Source organism: Dermacentor variabilis, chromosome 11 (genome assembly GCF_050947875.1).
Source record: "Dermacentor variabilis isolate Ectoservices chromosome 11, ASM5094787v1, whole genome shotgun sequence".
NCBI lineage: Eukaryota > Metazoa > Arthropoda > Arachnida > Ixodida > Ixodidae > Dermacentor > Dermacentor variabilis.
In genome coordinates this window covers 122778594-122795581 of record NC_134578.1, presented here as the reverse complement: position 1 = coordinate 122795581, position 16988 = coordinate 122778594, and positions in this window count along the sequence as shown.

Sequence of the window (16988 nt, the reverse complement as noted above, 5' to 3'; positions counted from 1 at the left end):
TCCTGTACTCCGACGAGACTTCTTGTTCAGCTATTGGTGTTGTGTTGTGGGTGGTGCGAGTGCGCATAAACATGCCTAATTTGTGAGACGACTCAAGGGCGCAAGTCCGCTCGTCTTCTGGATTGTTTCTGTCCCCCTGCAGACTGTAAGGTATGCGGCGTAAGTTCCTGTACTCCGACGAGAGTTCTTGTTCAACTATTGGTGTTGTGTTGTGGGTGGTGCGAGTGCGCATAAACATGCCTAATTTGTGAGACGACTCAAGACAGCAAGTCCGCTCGTCTTCTGGATTGTTTCTGTCCCCCTGCAGACTGTAAGGTATGCGGCGTAAGTTCCTGTACTCCGACGAGAGTTCTTGTTCAACTATTGGTGTTGTGTTGTGGGTGGTGCGAGTGCGCATAAACATGCCTAATTTGTGAGACGACTCAAGACAGCAAGTCCGCTCGTCTTCTGGATTGTTTCTGTCCCCCTGCAGACTGTAAGGTATGCGGCGTAAGTTCCTGTACTCCGACGAGAGTTCTTGTTCAACTATTGGTGTTGTGTTGTGGGTGGTGCGAGTGCGCATAAACATGCCTAATTTGTGAGACGACTCAAGGGAGCAGGTCTGGCCATGCATGGTAGTCATTTGAACCTTGCAGTGCTGTTACTTCTTCTACTCCGTGTTTTTACTTTGTACACACGTGGGCATTGTCATGCGTGTTTTAACGTTAGTTATGCTATATCGTTCGTCACTGTTTGTTTTCATATACTCATCTATGCATTTATTTACTCATTCTATTTATTTTTTCCTTACGTGTTGCTATTTGCAGTAATTTATCTGCTTTGGCTAACATCAGGAGTTTGCTGTTGTGGCTCAGTTGACGCTACATTGTTTCCGTTTTAGTGACTTAGTTGCTTGCCGAAACCGATATTCTGTGCCATTCTGCAGAGCAAGTTGTTTTTGAAGCTGTGCCAGAATTAATGCGAGTGCGTGCGGTCGCAGTCAGCAGCAGTACGAGAAATTGTTTTGTCCCCGTTATACTAGAGACGCGCGTTGTATTTGCTGCTTGACAATGACATTAACCGCTTACCTCGTAGCATCGTTTTGGTGGCCAGCAAAGGCATACAATGAGGCAAAAAGGAAAGCCGGTAGCTGGTGAGCGACTTGTGCTGCTGCCAGCGGGGATAACGTGCCTTTAACCTGGCAACGTAAACATCACCTCGTTGCCGGGGTATACGTCAGTGGCGGCCTTTGCGTCCCCCTCAGCAAGGCCTTGGTATGTGACGTCTCTGACCTAGTGAAGTGCCAGATAAAGGGCAAAATATCGACGTCAAAGTCCCCCCAATGCAACGCGATAGCGAATAGGTGTCTCCCCGTATGCTTTAGCACCAGGCTGATACGTGACGTCTCAGTGGCGTTAAGGTTGTGTCGGTGGCCGTCTTTGCATTGATTATGGCGCACATACATCCGCGTATGCTCGCGCGGATCTTGAGCACATCGAGCCAATTTGGCGCCACCCGCAGTGAAAGTTGGGCGATGTTTTTGCGGGAAGCAGAGAGTGGCGGTGATTACTTGTACAGCAGTGCCATAGGCGAACCAATGTCGATCCAAATAGGTTTCGAAGCGTTGGGCGAAAAGCTGTTCCGCACAATCTGTCACTGACAACGCAAGGATGGTTATAAGAGCAGCGATTGAAGCGCGACTATATTGAAAGGGAACGAACGTGAAGGCGGCCCCGCAAATAGCCAACCCCGCAACCGAGCAGTGGGAGGCCGTGCTGACTGGTTCGGATTCTCGTAACCAGCAGCAAATGGTGCGCAGGGCCCCGGAGACAGCACGTGCCGCATGAGCCCTGCACTAAGGGTGCCTCCCCGCACAAGCAGAGAGGCACCTGCTTCTCCTATGTTTCTTTTTTCTTCACAATAAATGTTTTCCTCCTGTTCACTGCGCAAGAAAAGAAGTTTTTTTTAAATCTAAGCGAAACACAGTTAGATTTATTCAACGAAAGCAAAATCCCTAATGAATTTTACTTACGCGTAACGAGCAAAGAAAAGACAGGTCTGGTAATTTTACTATAATAAATAAATAGCTCTTTTCAGCGCCCATCGAAAGAGGGGTCGTTAACGCCGCTATCACCTGCAATGCAATGCAGCTCACGAAGTTAGCAGAAAGGCGCGCTCGCAAAGTTCCCCTGGTACAGTGCACGCCTCCCTCACACTTTGTGCCGTTTTGCTTGTCGGCGTTTATCTCAATTTGGTGACGCGGCCACCTTCATCGTTTAACATGCTCAATCAAAAGTAGTGCGTTACTGCCGCTGAGAATTGTTTACCTCACCTCATGTGCGGCTTCGCGGGCCGGCGGGCTTGGCGTCCGACGACAGGACCAGCACTCTACACCTAAAGCTTTCGTCGGCCTTCAAAGAAAGTATGTTCCGAGCAGGGTTGGGATTTGGACACCCTTGCGGTTGGCCTTTTCCTGCACCGCTTTCCGCGCTGAAAGCTCGAAACACCCATCGAGTCGCTTGGCGAGGCATTTGAATATAGAGCTATAATGGCAGGTTGCCAAAGCAAATTTCGCGCATTTGAGTACAGAATGACGTCGCTTCTGTTTCTAACCGATATGGCCTCACATTATTTTCTCTTCCGCCGGAAGCGCTCCCTGGTCACACAGATCACGCTAAGCCCCGTGATCCGATCATGAACCGCCAAGTTTTGTAACGCATGCATGGGCTTCTATGGGAGTTTCGCTACCAGGTATGTTCACCTTGCTCGAACTTGATGTACGGAGCAAAGTCGTCCTAGTTTTTCCGGTCGACAAAAGCATGCACGGAACATATGGCCTATGGTTTTATTATATTGTTTTGGTAGCCCATTCTCTGCCGCGATCGATTAGCGCTACTGCTGGAGCACCATGCCAGTTGGCACGTTCAAGAAACGTCGCATTTGCACTAGCGCATCGATAAAGGCTCTCATTTCATTGTGGCGCGCCCGGCTTCTCGTGACAAGTGTGATCCAACGGTGACCAGCACTGCACATGGGGAATAGTTCCAGAAACTGTACGCTGACCTGGCGAAAGGGGAGGTGGGGGTAGGGGGGGGGGGGCAGGATGCAAGAAGCCAGCGGGCTTGAAGTACTTACGCCGTGTGCGTGCGTGGATGTGACTGCCAAATGTTTGTCGCATCTCTCATGCACTTCTTGCCACGAGCTCCCGCTCGTCGTGAGGGGTGCGCAAGAGCTCGTTACTAAGCAACGGCGTTGTATTGCAATGAGGCAGGCGCCTGTGTTCGTTTCTGAAAGTTTGTGCAGGAGTGAATGGCGCTGAAGAAACGATCGTAGCGTAAAAACAAACGTTGATTGGATTTTCCAGTATGCGAATTTCAAGGGAGTCGATGAGTGGCCGCATTTGTGGATTTTCTCGCTGACGATCGGCTTTGTCGGAAGGAGGATGGCGGAAGGAAATATATTGTTCACACAACCGCCAAACATTCTTCTTTGTTGTGAGATGCAATCCTTTAGATAGAGGCAGATTGCAGCTCGCGGCAAACGACCACTCGCTCAGCTCCATCTTGCTAATGCACGAGTAATGCATCGAGGACAATCTTCCTGGCATCCGTGTGAAATGCAATAGCGCTTGATTCGTCGAAGTGTTCCAGAACGCAAGGCGTTTGCTAACCTTTGTGGAGCTCGTAGAACGCATCCCATTGGCTCTCTACCTAAACCAACAGAATTTCGTGCTTCGTGGTACGGCTTTCTTCAAAGAAATTGCTGCGAAGCGTACGTAGAGTACGGAGACACAGTAACATTGCCGAATGTCACTTTTGTTCGTCGGTCTTGGAAAGCCGGCAACAAGTATGGCTTTAAAGGTATGGCCTTGAATGACCCCACACCAAACAGTTCGCAAAACGTTCACATAGTCGCAGGCATTTTTAGGGCCCTAAAAACGGGCTGGCCCTTCGATTTGTGTTAGGCATGACATTTGTAGTCACTGGGGAGGTATTTAATAATTTAATTATGGGGTTTTACGTGCCAAAACCACTTTCTGATTATGAGGCACGCCGTAGTGGAGGACTCCGGAAATTTCGACCACCTGGGGTTCTTTAACGTGCACCTAAATCTAAGCACACGGGTGTTTTCGCATTTCGCCCCCATCGAAATGCGGCCACCGTGGTCGGGATTCGATCCCGCGACCTCGTGCTCAGCAGCCCAACACCATAGCCACTGAGCAACCACGGCGGGTACTGGGGAGGTCATGCTGAAAAGTTGGGAAAACACCACTGTCTCGCTAAACATACAGGGCGTTAGTGCCACTCCAGCCCTCGCATAAAAACTTGTTCATCACGCACTCAAAAGCATTAGGCTCTGGGCATAATTCGAATGGAATCGCCATAATTTCGTATTGTACATTCTCTCAGACGAAATGATTCCGTTTTTTGTTTTAGGTTGCGGTTGCTATTTCTTACAAGCTAGCAGTTGCTACGGATACGTGCTGATGAGGGGAAAAAAAGAAACAGACGTGCCGAAAATGGTGCAAACAGTCCGCGACGCGTGGAAGGATATAAACGTCCTTCTTCGTCACTTTGTTGAGCTGGAGGCATTCAACACCAAAGGCATCGTATACCACCGTTCCATTTCACGAAACCCGCGGGTGACACCCAGTTATTAGTTGATAGATGTAGGACGTCGCCTGCAAGTGTACGGTCTCGAATGGCGTCTTGCTATATGAGAAATGCAGCAGGCACGGTGGTGCACATGTCGGTGCGTAGGGTCGGTTATGCATGTCACTGTCATAGTTGTGGTCTGGTTGAACTTCGATGTTTGAAACAAAGCAGTCAAGAAAGCATTCTAAGTCTCTTCGATTGCTGGGCTTCTAAGCTCGACGTCGCGGAAACGGATCCCGGCCACGGCAGCCGCATTTTGATGGGGGAGAAATGCGGGAGCACCCGGTGTTGTTACTTCGGGGTGGAGGACGAAATACGGACTCCTTCCATAGACGAAGAAGAAACGAAAAACCTCGTACAATGTTTACAGATAGTGGATGATAGCGTACATGTAGCAGTAGGAGCGCTCCCGACCGACTGGGCGGCTGCAAGCGACTCTGTGTTCTCACAATAAAACGGTTCTCACGGCGACCCCTAGTCGGCAGGAACCGGTTTGGGCGAGTGCTTGTCGGCAGGAACCAGGCGGGGCAGGGTGATGACTTCGCCTGCGTCGAATTTGTGATTCGTCGCGGAGATGGCTGGGCGCCACGGTGATGGCTTGGCGCTACTTGAAGTCGCCTCCCGTGTCGAATTCTTGACTCGTCGCGGAGAAGTGGGTGCTCTCGTCGCATCGTGGTAGCCACGTGGTGCATGTGGTAAGGCAGCACCCGTCGCCTCGTGGTCACCTCGTGGTCGCCACGTGGTGCTCGTAGTATGGCACAACACCGCGTATACTCAGATTTAGGTGCACGTTAAAGAACCCCAGGTGGTCCGAATTTCCGGAATCTTCCACTACGGCGTGGCTCATAATAAGATCCTCGTTCTGGCACGTCAATCCCGTGAAGTTTTTTTCTTTTTCGATAGCTGGCTTTTGTGTAGACTGTAGTCACGTCTTTTTCGCTGTCCATCGTAAGGTTACAGTTTCCAGACAACTGTCGGATTGTCAAGCAAATAGTAGAGCCGCTACTTTGTTCCAAATAGATTACCGACGAACGTCCGACACAGTTTTCATATTCGTGATTGAGCTTAGGTGCCAAGATTTCTGCTGTCAGAGGTGTCAGCTTTAGGAAACCGCGGCATACGCAGACATGTCGAGCAAGCAGAACTAATAGCTTGCCTTCAGTGATACCATGACGGCGAGCGTCATTGTAGCTTTCCAGAGTGATCAACGCGGTGGTCCGGGTACGTCGCCGACAAGAGCGGTGACGGGATGTTATCAAGCGAAATGTGACTGTCGGCGGAACTACTTTGAGCGGTATTACATGACTGCGTCAAACGCAAACAGTCGTGGTCATCACATCAATGTGTACAATTTCTTCAAGGAAAACGGAACATATCAACGACCTTGTCCAGCATGATTTTTCAGCTGTCCTATGAGTGGCACGCAATGCCGCCAATGTGACGTTTACACGAATGACTTGGATGTCACCGCGTGTTTGCGCATTACGCAGCATGTCCATGCTTACGTTTCTTCCGTGAAATGTATACAGCAAAAAAAGAAAAAAAAATAGAATGTAGCCTTTCCAGTTTCTTCATGTTTCCATTAGCTTTTTTACACTGTGTTATGACGACGAAAACATAGTTCAAGTGGCCGAAGAAGCATATTGCACTCCGCTAGTGCTTTCCCAATGTCGATCATGGACGCATGTCGGTATCGACGGAGAGAAAAGGAGAAATGCAACCGAAGCCCTGTGAATCCGGATGCAACACATTTGCAAATGAGTAACAGATATGGGTACCGTACTATACTGAGTAGACGTTAAGGTAATAAGAACAGTCCTCAAATTTTCTCTCATTGCTGGCTGTCTTGGCGCTTGCCGCAATGTTTTCGCATTCAGTCACACGGACATGTTCTTACGCGCGAGTGGGCGCCGTCACAGAATGCCAACCACGGTATGGCGTACATAACATATTACTCATCGGTTTATTAGCGAGCCTTTCTTTCACATTCGCGTTCAACAATGCACGTATACTCTTCACAAGCAGCCTCCTTATCACCTTCAGCGTGGAGGTAATCGCTCAGTTGCGTCACACTTCGAACATGCGGCCGTTGTTCGTATAGCAAAGGTACCAGTAATGCAAGAGAAATGCAGCACGCAGTCGAATAGAAATTAACGCGTCATCGCGCAGCAGTCACTTCGAAGACGACGGCAGAGGACAAAGCGGGCGAATCAATGAACAAACACGCTTGCCTATGTGCTTACATTATATGTACGCCTCACGTGCCCTGACGAGTAGTTATGCGCCTCGGGAAGCATGGTCTGTATCATGCTTGAGTTGGGCGATGTACTGTTGCGGCTAGGGTAGCGTTCAGGGCATGAAATCCACCATCGACTGCGGCGTCAAGTTGCAGAAAATGAAGGAAAAAGGCTTTATTTAGCTAAGTTACACGGCTCCAGTGCGGAAGCCCACTCCATGCAGGAGCAATTTGACCGTCTCAGTTCACATCAGGGGCGCTATAACGTAAAACTATTCCAAACTTTTCTATTCCAATTCTGCTATCAGCCCTCCACGATTGGTCAAAAACTTTTTTCAACCACCCCCACTTCACCTGTCTGTCACGCGACGTCACGAAAACCGCGATACCTCCCCATCCGATATAACGTGTACACACTGATTATGCATGACTTGACCTAACAAAACAAATATAGTTACTTCTGATTCGACGCCTTTGCGGCATTAGCCCTCGGCTATTGGTCATGAGTTTTCGCGCTGAACCCACTTCACCTGCCTTTCACGCGACGTCACAGAACCACAAAAACTCACGCGTCAAAGTGACGTGCACGCGTTAAAGAAGCATTATTATGCCGAACAAAACTGAATTTTCTTCGGAATAGCCGCAGGCTGCCCAGTTCCGAAAGAAATAAAAGATGGCTGCCGCCGATCGCTCAGACACTGGCTACTCGCACCTGCCGGAGAGCATGGGTATATTTGCGTATAATAAATCTTCTTGCGTGGCCGTGCAGCGTTTTCAAGCACTTTGGGCACGTTTACCCCCTCATTCTGCCAAATCTTTTTTGCTGAGGGTCTGTTTTAGCGTCATTCTTGAGCTTCCGTTGCATGCCGCCGCGATTTTCGACCAGCAACCGCAAGCTAAGTAAGGCAAAGCCGACCAATCGTAGACGCCGGCACCACCCTCTTCATCCGGTTACCGACTTTCAGTGCAGTGGCTCGGCCCCATCGAATCCCTCTCCACTTGAGCGTTCTCCTCGCCTCTTGTCAGCCAATTAGATACAACCAGCCGCTCAATGTAGGCAATGTTATTCGTTTTTCAAGAAAACAAAAGTGACCTCCTATAAACGAGGAGAGCGTTTGATTGCTCTGTTCAGACAACGCTGCGGGTGACCGCCCGGTGGTTGCGTTGGTGGCTACGCAAATTTGACGTCAGGAGATTGGAATAGAAACATATTGGAATGGTTTTACGCTATAGGGCCCCAGCACCCTCTGTCCTCACTTTCGGAAAGTGTCTGCTTTTAATCCCCTCTTGTTGTCTAGGCGAGTCGGCTGGGGAATCTGAAGACTATCGAGCAGCAAATCACCATCGTCGACTCCGTTACGATGACACTCCCATGCTATCCATAACCCGCAGTAACTCCGCCTCGAAGAAACTAGGTTGGAATCTGCAGAAAGCAGATAGGAGCTGCTGTGGTTTGACATGTGGCATACGTTCAATGAACACCCTTGTTGGAGTTGAGACGTTAGAGTACCTAAGAACAGCGAGCGAAAAATAACAAAAAAAGAGAGAAAACTTCCGCGCCATCTTTACGGCAGTGCTCATTGTATGCGCAGTGCATGGAGAACTTCGCCGCGATGAGGCTGTCAGCACTTTGTACTCGATCGCCTGTTCAAACGGCTACTGTGCACAGCTTGTTGAGGAAAGTTGTACAAATTGTCTATACTTTTTTCCTTCAATTGGCGAGTTGACGCTGTGAATCACTCCAATTTCGCGGTTTAAAATGCGCCGATAAAGCACGTCGATGTGTCTTTTTTTTCCTTTCTACACCACTTACTATCGCTCATTGTTGATGACTTCTTCACTATTATTTTCTGCCTGACCAGTGCTTGTATAATTGCTTATGTTGAATTCTTGTCTCGCTGTCTTTGATGTACCACTGTTTTCCCTGATATGTTACACCGCACCATCTGCACCGACGTGTAATGCGGGTGTTAGGCCTCGTCAGGAGACATCTTAGCCTCCTTTAGCCTCTCCCCGCGGACATCATGTGTTGTTGTCCGAAATAAAATAAATAAATAAAAAAAGTGATGAATGAATGTGCAAAGACCACCTTTCGTGAGAGTACATATGACGCCGGTTCGTGTGAGCTCAAATGTGTAACCTGACAGAGCTGCTCGGAAGTGCGAAAGACGAAGAGGCTGTATTGAGTTGCCACAAAAGAGCGCCACTGTGGACACATCATGACAGCGAACCATGCTTATATGGCACCCTGCGAAAGCCATTGTTATATAAGGTGGAAGCTTATAACCATAAGCCTTACATCGATGACTTCATACCGCCTGTGTGAGCTGAAGCTTAGTTATTGTCTTACGTTCTGCTGTTTGTACAAGGCGAAATGAACCAACTATAGCTCGGAAGCACTGCTCGGGGGCCAGCGTGCCACACGCAGTACATAGTGCGGATCATGCGCTCGCAGTGCAGCCTCTATAGATAGAGTGCGACGAGCGCTGTCTCTGTCTTCGACACACCCTAGTGCACGCGAGCTCTCCTGATTGGAATCAGTGGGTGTTACTTGCCAGTCCCATGAAACCCCTCTCGATATATGTTATTTTAGATCAGAAAGTTGTGCCCGTTTAATGTATCAATTGTTGGACTAGTGTAAACGTTCTGTTAAGCCAAATTTTCTGGTGGGCAAGCCCCTTTTTCTTCCCAAGAGAGGTTTCGCCCGGCGCTCGGCAACGCGGTGAGGAGGCAAACGCGTATAGTCAAGCGAGCTGGGTGAACAGCACTCCTGCCCATACATATACAGCCAAGGAGAGATGGAGTTTCGCGCATTCGTGGAATTATGATCTACCATCATTTCTGTTGCCCTTCCATTTGATAAAGAAAAAAAATTACCGACGATTACGTTACTTCCTAATGCGAAATTTGAGCGCAGCAAATAAGCTGTTTCACCTTTTCGATAGATTGAGGCAAAGAAATCGAGCAACACATGTATGCGCAATCACAGAATTTTTTTTTATTTTTCACACGTATTCCTTTAACAAAGACTCCACTAGGTAAGCTTCTGCTTCGGCGGCACGCACCTCTGGATTCTGACGGCGACGGCGCTGGGCCTCTGCTCTGGCAGCTCGTTTAGCAGCAGCAGCAGCAGCAGCAGATGGAGGACTTCCATCGGTCGTCTCGCTCATGGCTCAGAAAGAACTGGCAGATAATTTCGCAGTGGCGAACGGCAGCGGCAATTTCGGCTCGGGCGGTGCACATATACAGATCCGCCGCCACCGATCTGGCTCTCTGATTGCCACCGCACAGGGCGAACGGCAGCGGCAATTTCGGCTCGGGCGGTGCACATATACAGATCCGCCGCCACCGATCTGGCTCTCTGATTGCCACCGCACAGGAGTTGCATTGGAGGAGGAGCGAAGAAAGGAATTAAGTTCGAGCCGGCGCTTTGACAACCGGAGACTCGCAGGAAGAGGGGGGCGGCGTGTACACCCAGCGGCAGACGATGGGGGCAGAAGCGCGCGCAGCAAGCGGACAACACGATAAAGGGAGGAGGGAAGAGATAGCAGCGACTGACTGATGCCGCTGACGCCGATAGTGAGTCAACCCCAGCTGCGGAGTTGGTTTCAGGGACAACGCCGCCGATGCCGACACAAACAATATGATACCCTCGCTTCCGCAGCGCTAAGAACCAGGTCTAGCCGTGGGAAGGTGGTCACGTATTCGTCGACGTGCCGGGGCCTACGTGAAATAACCGGCGCGTCGGCAACTGAAGAGCACCCTATCCGCCACACAAGAACGGGGGGGGGGACCCTTTCCTCCTCTTTCTGCATGGCGGCGACGGTGTTCTATGCAGTCACGTTATCTTGACTCTCTAGCGGCGTCAGCGGCATCCAGCGGTATCAGTCGGTCGCTGCTAGCGCTGGGGGGATGAAAGGGGGGCGGAGCTGGTTACGAGGCCGACGACAACGCCGACGACGACGCGAAACCCAGGAACGGACGCCAAAGAGCTGCGCTCTAAAAAGCGACAGGTTTTGAACCACAGTGTCGCCGCAAGAGAGCCGTCGCTTCTATTCGAGGAAATTGTTCACGCGCAGGCACACAGACCTTCAGCAACAAAGAATTGCGTCTGCGCCGGGAAGTGATTATCACCATGAGCAGCAGCTCATGGTGATAATCACGAGAGGTGAGGGGGCTGGGGAACTTTTGCACACGGTTCGTTTTCACGTGTACATGTGTTACATCGTGTATGTCTCTCCTTGCGGTTCTATGATTTCGGAGTGTGCGAGACGGAGCGAAATCTGGAAATGCGCGTTTTTTTTTGCGAGTTTTTAATGAGGTAACTCTGCACCCTGTAAATAAACTGTTTCGTCTGCTTTTTTTTCGTCTCTTCCTTCAGCCGTTTCGGATGCCTCTGTCAACGCGGCACATACCTTATCGGTAAGCAGGAGTGCCGCGAAGTCCGCATGCTCGTACTTGCGGAGGTTACGTATGGGCTTGTATGCAAATTGTCGTGAAAGCGTGCACTGGCAGTTTGAATAACGCCTTGCGTTTTCAGCGCCAAACCCAGCATCTGATAATGACGTGCTTAGCAGTGGGGAATTCTGGATTATTGTTTAACGTGCACACAAATATGAACAAGGCCGCTATGGATTACCACCTGTATGTGTCGTTGCCGCGTCTTGAATGGGAGCCCCAAGCTCCACGTCAATACGGTTCAAGAGTCCTGACTCAAGCAGATCCAGTAACGCAGACGCCCGAGAGAAATAAAATTACCCTACAGTAGTAACAATAGTGCTATTGGCAGATAGCAGAAGGAAATCTTTCTACCAATGTGGTCGCAGGACCCAATGACATTCCGATACCTGTAATCAAACAGCCGGGTCCAAGGAGAAAAGCGCTGCTGATTAAGGTCTTGGCCGGAATGATTAAAATAAAGGAAATTATGTTTGAGTAGCATGAAAGCAAGAACAACACTATCTATTAGGGGAAAGAAGACAACAACAACACGAGCTCCTGCAGACTAATACAGGAATCTCGAGCTCATGCAGGAATACAGGAATACAGACTATAATACAGGAATTTGGGGCTAGGATAAATTCCAGGTCGCGCGAGGAATTGGGAAATGTTTAATGGTGCCAGCGCTAACGGTCGCAAAAATAAATCTGCGCTATAAATCAGAAATATTACCGAGGTTGTATGTCAGGGGGCGGTGGGCCAACTGGCTTTGAGAGGCCATGGTAAAAACACAAATGAGGCAATGCATTGGGACATGGCTTGGGCTTCTGTTGTTGTTGGAGAAGCGCATGCAGGGCAAGACTAGTTTTGAAGAAAGACTGTAATGTACATGGATGGAAAGAAATGGCCGGAGTTTGCGCACAAATATGTTCGCCTGAAAAGCGTGGACACGGAATAGAGGAAGATATCAAGAAAGTAGGCAACCAGGTGCAGCACAATTGAGAGTGTATATAGACAAACATGAATAATAAAAAAAAGGAAGCGAGAGAAGCAGAGACGGCATTTATTGGATAAAAAGGATCGAAAGAAAAAGGCACGTTTATTACAAAATCAACAAGAAATAAATCAGGATAGAATGTAAATGCGTATGATACTACAGACGGTGGCCGCGCATGCGCCGCCGATAGCCGGACTGCCCGACGACAACGAGGCACACACCGACGGTGCAAACGGGCCTCGAGCGTCCGCGCCATTGTTATCCCCATAAATCCCGCAAATGAATCCTGCAAAACGTGTCTAATAATTACGAAAGGCGTACATTCATAGATATACCAAGATAGCCTGACGTAACTCGGTCAAAATGAATAATCTTGAACCTGGTTGTAAGAAGACGGCTTATAACGAAGTAATGAATAAAACGAAGTAAGTGCAACTCCCTTTTGAAAACCACATAGATATACACCTATTCGACACCTCAATTTCACGTAGTAAAATTGTGCTGCCAATGGTTATGATGAACTGGATTTGGCCCCGGAACCAAGAATACCGACCGAATTGCGCCACGTGAGCCCCACCGGGTTCCGCACTTGTCTGGCGCGGCATTTGAAAAATCCCCCCCTTCGAACAGGACGTCGAGCAGCAGTGCTTTTTCGCACCATGGCGCGTGACCGCGCGCAAGCAGAATGTTTTTTTTTCTTTTTTTTTTGCTTTTCACACCTGCCTCTAGCTGCGGCGCGTGGCGGGCGAAGCTAAGCGCATTTTTCAAAATGTCGATGTCGGATATATATATAATATTTGGGGTTTTACGTGCCAAAACCACTTTCTGATTATGAGGCACGCCGTAGTGGAGGACTCCGGAAATTTCGACCACCTGGGGTTCTTTAACGTGCACCTAAATCTAAGCACACGGGTGTTTTCGCATTTCGCCCCCATCGAAATGCGGCCGCCGTGGCCGGGATTCGATCCCACGACCTCGTGCTCAGCAGCCCAACACCATAGCCACTGAGCAACCACGGCGGGTGTCGATGTCGGAGGGCGCGCCTACCTGAGCTGCGCCACACAGTGTATAAGTAATTACGCTTACGCGCAGCATACTAAAAAAAAAAAAATGCCTTCCCTTTTCTGCCGCAGTGCGGCCCGCAGCTCTGTGCTGACGCAGCTAGGCGTGCCCTCCTAGAGCGCGTGAAACCAGCTCGAGGCGGGCAATCCAAGCAGGTAACACGAGAAAGGGGCTGATCAGATAGTTTCGCTTTCAAGTTGCACTCTCCAAGGGCGTCCTCATTTCTGGCGCTGTGCCAAGCTTTGTCGGCAGTATACTTGGACGCGTTTGCGAAATCTCGCGTAGGTGAACCTGCCTCCGAAAGTCATGGAGGTAGACCGAGAATAAAGATCCAGCTTGAGAGCAAGCAGCATGATATCACTGCGCAGGCGCTATCACATGTCTTTTTTTTTTCCATATTTTGCGGGCCTTCTTTGCTACACGGAGACAAGGACTACATGAGCAGTATCGCACAGGAAAGAACTCGATCGGTGGTTTCTGAAGGGGCTGTACAAATCTGCGAATCATACACGGGGTTCTCAGCCAACAATTTAAACAGTTGGATAATGAAACTTAATTAATTACTGAGTTATGGGGAAAACAAGAAAAATATTGTATGAGTTACTATATAGTGTAGTGCGAATAGTATGCGTTCGGTTCAATGTCGCTTCCGATGCGCCTTTCATATCTATATTCTTGGCTCACGTTGGACACCGTGTATATTTATGACCTTTGCATGCAAGTAGCGATGTTTCCATCTCTATAAAATGTTGTATATTACTAGAGTTTCCTTTTTCTCTGAGTCGTTATCATTGCTTACTGGAAAGAGAAGCATTACTAACAGACACAAGAGTCACTTGCATTTCGCAAGCCATTGATAAAAGACTCTCCCGAAGGGGTCACTGAAGCCTAGTTTTCTTTCATGGTCAAAAAAGCCCGCAAAGCAATTTAAAGCGAGGTGAATGTGCAGCTACATATTAATTCTCTAGGTATGGGCTATCCATACCTTTAGAAATGATTGATAATTGGGTACACCCTTCTGTTTCAAAAGATGAAATAAACTTTGTGCTGCACGTATACTGATATGCATTGTATACGTTCATGGTGTTTACAGTGTAAATGCAAAAAAATGTTGAAGTGAGAAAATACGGATGACACAGAAGCCGCTAGTGCTTCTAATGCGCGTGTCCTCCTACATATTGTCAGGATTTGCAGAAATAAAGCGACCCGCCGTGGTTGCCTCGTGACAATGGTGTTGGCCAACAAAGCACGAGATCGCGGGATAGAATTCCGGCCAGGGCGACCGTATTTCGATTGGGGCGAATTGCGAAATCTCCCGCGCACTTAGATTTCGGTGCTCGTTGAAGGACCCCAGGTGTTCCAAACTTCTGGAGTATCCTACCACGGCGTGCCTCATGATCAGATCGTGGTTTGGCAGGCGAAACCCCATAATTTAATTTTTCTTTTCGAAGAATGAAAGCGAAAGTATGAATTCGAAGCCGTTCTCATCCGCGCCAACAAGGTTGCCCCAGTAGAATTTCAAGTGACAACGTCGAGGAAAGTTAAAAGAAACGTCAAATAATGTGGGTGACAAAGCTGTGGTATTGGAACTTCTGGTGGGGGGGGGGGAGTGAGGTGGCTCGGACTCTCCCGGAAAACTCCGCAGGGGGCTCGCGCACGTAGTGGGCGCCTATGGTCAGCACCAACCACCGAAGTCGGAAAAGGTCGCAAACAGGCACTTCGGTCTGAGCATAACCACCTATTCCCGGAGGAAGTTTTAATTCGAAAGCGTTTTTCTCTCATTGAGAGAAAAAAGCCAGCACCCGACGTCTGTAGCAGCTAAGCCGTAAAGTAGACAGGCTACGCGTCTACGTGCATGCGTGTGCTCTCAGCGTCACGAGTGCAGATGACACTGCCTGTCATTCAGATGCGTAAATATCAGATAACCTCAGATAGCCACTGCAGGCTTCGTTTCTGAAATGCAGGAACATTTATTGTTATGCCAGTACACCGAGGACCCGTAGCACAAGGTCCGGGTGCATCGCTGATGCGTATGCGATTTTTTCTTTGTATCCGCAAGCGAGGCAGCAATACATGTGGCGTTTCCATAAAACTACGCAAATAAACATCGCGGAGTAGATGCCGTCAGCTTGAAATAGCCTGCTCCAAAGAACACCCCCCTCCCCATATTCATGCGCTGGAAATGTTTTCCGTCACGTTCATACACCGCGGATGTGACACTCGTGCCGCACAGGAATAAGACATTAGCAAAGAGATTGTAAAAGACCTCCGTGGCCCTAATTCAGCTCTGGGCTGCACATTGCTGTAGCATGTAGCACATTGCTGGCAATGGTGCTGCGAGCATAGCACAGGAAAGAACGCACATCTTATTGAGCCCCTCTAAAGGCGCATTAGGTCGTAAGCGAGTAGTGTTGCTCTGCTGCTGCCACGAAAAAATCTAGGACGCGCGCTCGGTTCTCTACGCCGTTACTAGAGCAACCATGGCTGCTGGGCCATGCTACCAGATGGAATACGCCCGAGTCCACTTGCGCGTCTGGCGTGCGTCTAATTGTCGTACAAAAATCCCTCACGTGACCTGATCCTAGGTGCCTAGGGACAGGATCGTTTAGGGACTTTTAAGAAGGCATGATGGTTGCGCCGAGCGACGCCGTGGCGTGTTCGTTCTCGGCGTGATCGTTCACCGGCTCGCGCGGACCGCGCGTTGTTCAACGTTGCTTATGTGATTGTGCTTGCGTTGCTTGTGTGTTGGTTGTAGGTACTTAGCGGGAAAGCCGCGAGTAGTGGTGATGCGACAGTGCGGCTTTCGCCATCTGTGCTTTCGCTTCAGTGAGCTCTGGCAGTACAGAATCTGCGTTGTGTGACCCGTGCTTCCTTGACAATGCCTCGGCAGCGAAGTTCTGCGAACCGCGATGCCGTGGCGTGCGTTGAATCTCCGGCCCACGCCGACCGCTGGTCGTGTGTCTCCGCAGTAGATTCAGTATTTGTTGGCTAAAAGTCGCGCAGTAGTAGTGGTGTGGCATGTCGGCTTTAAGTCTCGGTGAACTCTGGTGGTGTGAGATCCGTATTTCTGAAGAATTCATTGGTGCTGACGATTGAAATATTCAAGTGGCGTAGTGCCTCGGCAATGCAATTTGCGAACCGGCGCTGTGCAGCAGAGTCGTCGTGTTCGCCCCTTTTCGGCAGCGTCATCACATCGCACATGCACTTTTACTTGACGGGACTCGTAGGCGGAGGTATTGCACGTGTTTTTCGCCACGACTTACGTAAGTAATATAATGCTTAAGGTGGTGTTTGCTCACAACTCTTCACGCGTCCTTGAAATAGGGCAGCGCATGTTTTCAATCGTGTTCAGCGCTAGTGCACTATCCGTCACTTCATGTGATTTACTTTTATCGTGGGCTTTACGACAATTATCGCGTAGTGCTGTGAACATAACGGAGCTTTAGTGACGCCACATGTACTGCCAGAATTCCACGAAATGCAGAGTAGATGTTTAATATTATTCGTACTAAGGGCGCGATAAGCACAGTGAGGTGGCGCCTAATACTGTGCCCTGTAATCTGCAGCTGCATTTGTGCCCGTTTTTCGCGCTCTTAGTTTTAGCAACGGGGCGCAGGGT